This window comes from Chrysochloris asiatica, unplaced genomic scaffold, assembly GCF_000296735.1.
Source record: "Chrysochloris asiatica unplaced genomic scaffold, ChrAsi1.0 scaffold00446, whole genome shotgun sequence".
Classification (NCBI taxonomy): domain Eukaryota; kingdom Metazoa; phylum Chordata; class Mammalia; order Afrosoricida; family Chrysochloridae; genus Chrysochloris; species Chrysochloris asiatica.
Window position 1 is genome coordinate 913,382 of NW_006408964.1, and position 5,222 is coordinate 918,603.

At 39.7% G+C, this 5,222-nt stretch overlaps 1 pseudogene; it reads right to left on the reverse strand.

The window, feature by feature from the left end:
- Positions 1–1,470: 1,470 nt before the first annotated feature.
- LOC102829174 lies at positions 1,471–2,713 on the reverse strand (annotated as a pseudogene).
- Positions 2,714–5,222: the final 2,509 nt, after the last annotated feature.

The following is a 5,222-nucleotide window of genomic DNA, read 5'->3' on the forward strand; positions in this document are numbered from 1 at the left end:
GATGGCACCTGACAACAACATAGCAAGAATGTTGTTATATGTGATTTTGGAGTTTAACCTTATATTAATACACTATTTTCTATACATTTATTTCTTTATTTAGCTATTTTAGAATTCATAATAATTTTTGTACTTAAAATTAACAATTTCTATAATCCTAGAATAAACATCAATTTCAGTACAAAAAGCATGTAAGATTTTCACTTTAAGTTACATCTAGAATGCTTAAACAGGATGGCTAAGCTATGAGTTGGTTCCTACTCAATGGCACTGACAACTACAACATATGTGTTACTCACTGTGGATTGTAACATGTGAATAATATGTAGCATATACTAAAGTGGACGCATGCGTACATAAGACCACACCTGTGTATGTGTGTGCACTCACTACCAATGTTAGCAACAATCTGATAAAAGGTTGGAGGACAAAGTAAGTTTACAGAATTCCTGTTAAGAAACATAGAAGAACTGATTACATCATCAAATTTGGTAATACAACGTAATAATAATCATAGGAAACAATCATTAATGTAAAAATAATAGCAATGTATGATGAAGAAACAGAATATTGGCAGTCTCAAACTGTGGTTCTATTAGAACGTTACTAATTAAAAGGTGAAAGTAATGGACTTGATAATAGGACAGAATGGAAAAAAATGTAGTAAATAAAAAATGAAAGTCTTAAAACCAAATACATAATCAGTACATTTAACTGAACACAGGATATGTTACATCAGTAAAAGACTTAAAAACAAACAGAAAACACGCATTGGATTGAGGTCGGTCATTGTCTTTATTATAATAGCCAGAGTTAGAAAGGCAAAACAACAAGTGAACAGAGGCAGTCTGCACAGCTGATGAGGACACATCCCTCCAGTTACAAACACGCTGTCACGTGTCACTGAGAATCTCCGCTCACATTCAGCGCTGTTTCATGACAGAGTCCCATGATCAGTGTAGATGGAACATCCAGCTTCCCCATGTTCCTTACACTCAAAGCGACCTTCTCCTCAGTGAGCAGAGCTCCTCTATTGTAATGTGATAAGCATCTAAACCCTCTGCTGCATTCCTTACACTGATAATGGTTCTTTCTTTTATGGAATAATGGCAACTTTTGTGGAATCATGAGTAGTCCACTACATTAATTTCACATTCCTCTCCACTGTGCAACCTTAAATATGAAGTGAGGTCTGAATAACAAACACACACTTTCCCAAGTTCATAATGCCTCTGCTAACTAACTGTGAGTTTGTTTTCTCCATATTCCGTACACTCACAGTGAATGTCTCCACTAAGAGAGCTCATATGTACAGTGAGGGATGAGGCATAAACAAACACTTTTAGACACTGTTGACATTCATATGGCCTCTTTCCAGTGGGGCTTCTTCTAAGTATAGTGAGGATTGAGGGCTGCCTGAACACTTTCCCACACTGTGTACACTCATTCAAGTGGGTCTCCACTGTGACTTTACACATGTGTAATATGGTGTGAGGAATCCTTAAAGGCCATCCCACACTCCTTACATTCATCGGGCCTCTCCCCACTGTGAGTCTGCATATGTTTACAGAGGGATGAGTACCTACCAAAGATTTCCCACATACTTTTACATTTATAGGGCCTCTCCCCACTGTGGATTATTCTATGTGTTATGAGGTGTGAGTCCACGAAAGGATTTCGCACAATCCTTTCATTTATAAGGTCTCTCTCCACTGTGGATTCTTGTATGTGTTTTGAGGTGTGCTGACTGAATAAAGGTTTTCCCACACTGCTTACATTCATAGGGCCTCTCTCCAGTGTGGATTCTTCTATGTGTTCTGAGGGTTGAGGATAGGGGATAGGTTTTCCCACATTCCTTACATTCATAGGGCCGCTCTCCACTGTGGATTCTTCTATGCACTGTGAGGCCTGAAGATTGAGTAAAGGATTTCCCACACTCCTTACATTCATAGGGCCTCTCTCCAGTGTGGATTCTTTTATGTGCTGTGAAGTTTGACTGAAGAGTAAAGGATTTCCCACACTCCTTACATTCATAGGGCTTCTCTCCAGTGTGGATTCTTATATGTGTTCTAAGGTTTGTCGCTAGGACAAAGGTTTTCCCACATTCCTTACATTCATAGGGCCTATCGCCACTGTGGATTCTTCTATGTGTTCTGAGGTTTGTCACTAGGAGAAAGCATTTCCCACATTCCTTACATTCATAGGGCCTCTCTCCACTGTGAATTCTTCTATGTGTTGTGCAGTTTGACCGTTGAGTAAAGGCTTTCCTACACTCAGTACATTCATAGGGCTTCTCTCCACTGTGGATTCTTCTATGTGCTATGAGGTATGAGAGTACACGAAAGGATTTCCCACAATCCTTGCATTCATGAGGTCTCTTTCCACTGTGGATTCCTGTATGTCTTGTGAGGTGTTCTAATTGAATAAAGGATTTCCCACACTCCTTACACTCATAGGGCCTCTCTCCACTGTGGATTCTTCTGTGTGTTCTGAGGTTTGATGCTCGGAGAAAGGCTTTCCCACATTCTTTGCATTCATAGGGCCTCACTCCATTATGAATTTGTATAGGTGCAGTGAGGGCTGTGGAAGAAATAAAGGCCTTTAGACATTCCTTACATTCACAGGACCTCTCTCCACTGTGGATTCTTGAATGTGCACTCAGGTCTGAGGAATCTCTAAAAGTTTTCCCACACTCTTTACATTCATAAGGCATCTGTCTACATGTTGAATGAGGGAAGAAGCCTCAGGAATTGCTTTCTTACATTTAGAAGGCTTCTCTCTCCTATCAGAGTTATTGTTTAAAATGAGAGATGAAGAAACAGTATGCATTCTAAAACATGCTTTACATTTGGATTGATGACCTTCCAAAGGTGTCCTAACTAGTGAGAAACTACAGAAAATTTGCATCTACTTGCTGAATTCATACCCATCAATACTGGTGATTGCTGAGACAGGATTCTTGAGGGTCGACACACAAAGGAAGTCTTTCCCACATATCTTACATTTATGGGTATTTTTTCCCATTATGAGTTTTCAAGGGTGGTCAGGTTAATGATTCAGGAAGGTTCCTCCATACTCACAGCATTCAAAAATTTCTACTCCTGTGGGATCTACTTGGTGCTCAATAAGACCAGGAATCCGGCTGGAGCTTTCCCCCAACTTGCTGCCTTTAGAACGTTCACCCAGGTTCTTGATTGCACTAGTTCTGTTAAAAACAGGCAGTTTAAATGTAAAACAATGGTGTCCTCTGCAAACTACTCCACTGTCAACAAGGAGACAAGAAAATATAATCATTTATATTGTTGCTAATACATGTTGTCACATGACAGCATTACCAAACACAGTGAACATGCATGTCTTTTCCCTAAATTTTCTCAAGATCCATCTAGGACAACGACTAACATATTTCTCTCAATGTGTAACACTTCCTGTTCATTGTTTCCAAGTGAAACATGCTTGAAATATTTCGCTGACTAATACTTACGAAAACATTCTTAAGTGAATTTTCACAGAGAACCCATCGTTTTATAGCCAGGATCATACACATGTGCATATATACAAGGGTCCTGATGAAGGATTAACACTAGGGGGTAAGCTAGATTTGACCCACAAAGTGGAAAGACTTCATGGCATATAACAATAGCTACTCCTTGGAAAGTCAACAAAGGGTTGCTGAAAGTCAGAACTGACTTGGCAAACACAACACATATATATCCGTTGGCTTCAGGGATTGAAACCACTTCGGAAAGACTCAGTGATTTTCAACATAAATGAGATAAGTATCTAGCTTACATAGCAATCAAAACTGTTGCTTTAATAGAATTCGATTTGTTGAAGAAACAATCACTGGTACTGCCTTCAAGGATGGTGAGCAAACCACCAACAGGAATGTGTCGCTATACACACTCTTGCAACACCAAACACCTGCATGGATACCAAGAGTCTTACATCACAATCCGGGTATGTTGTAAAACTCTGGAGATCAACAAACATTTAGAGCTGTGCAGCCTGCCACCATATCTGAATGGCACACTACTGACAGTTTCTTAGTTGACTTACAATTTAAAAGGAAAGAGATTTAACTGTTGGGAAATGTATATGCAATCTTCGTTTGTCCAGCAATTCCTCAATCAAAATTGTTCACAGAATGAAGCAATTGAAAGACAATGGAGTTCTCCATGAACTATTTGGAGCCCCCTCATTGCAGTGTATTTTGATGTTATGACACCTCCTGAGATTTTGTGAAGCACTAATTTCTGTTGTTGGAATCACACTCACCTCAAATGTCTCCCCTGGTTGTCAAGGTGATCCTTCCAGCCATGTGATTCCATGACTGCACCTGTGATGCATAATAACCAGGTGTTACTCTTCAGAAATTGTATGATTAAATGCTCACTGGGTAATTTTCCTCCATAATTAATGTTTCCAGCCACTAATCCAATCATTCAGGTTAAAGTCCATAATTAGAATCAAATGGGAATGATTAGAGGAAACAGAGGTTCCTAGTAAAAAAGACTCAGCCAGATTTTGCCATTCCAGCACGTTGACAAGTGTTAAAATGGAAAGTACTAGGAAATATTTCTATCAAGATTGAGAGGAGCAGTAACATACACAGGTATCATAAGGAGAGTTAAGTAGAAAGGATTCAGACATGCCCAAATGTAATGTTACAAAGGCAAAGGTCTCCGTGTCCACAGGTGCTAAAGGACAACTAAAATCAACAGAATAAGTTCAGGTATCTGTGAAGTTGGGTCTGCAAGCCAAAAGAAACTTTATGAAGCTGACTGATTTCCTTCATTCATGGACTATAATTACATTTCCTCAGGCTTCCTGACACATGGGCCTCAGTCACGCTTATTTCCAGTCTCCTCAGATGTTTCCTTAGCTTCTCTGGAAAATCAAATGGATAGAGCTACCATGGAGCTCAGGAGACTCAGTGTGGTGGTTTAGGATCAATCCCCCAGTCGCCTCTAGGACAATGTACACAAGTTCCCTAAGCGTTGAAACTGAAGCGATGGCAGTTCACAACAACATGGGGCTCATGGAGAAATGTACATCGCACAGAACACTTTGAAGCCCAATGAAAGATTCCCTGTCAATGTCACTGAGATAGCACTCTGTTCTCTAGAAGCTCTGAAGATTGACAGGTGTCAGTTCATTTGCATCAAAATCAAGACATCAATCTTGTCAGAAACCCAATAAAACTCTCAGAAAGACACCCA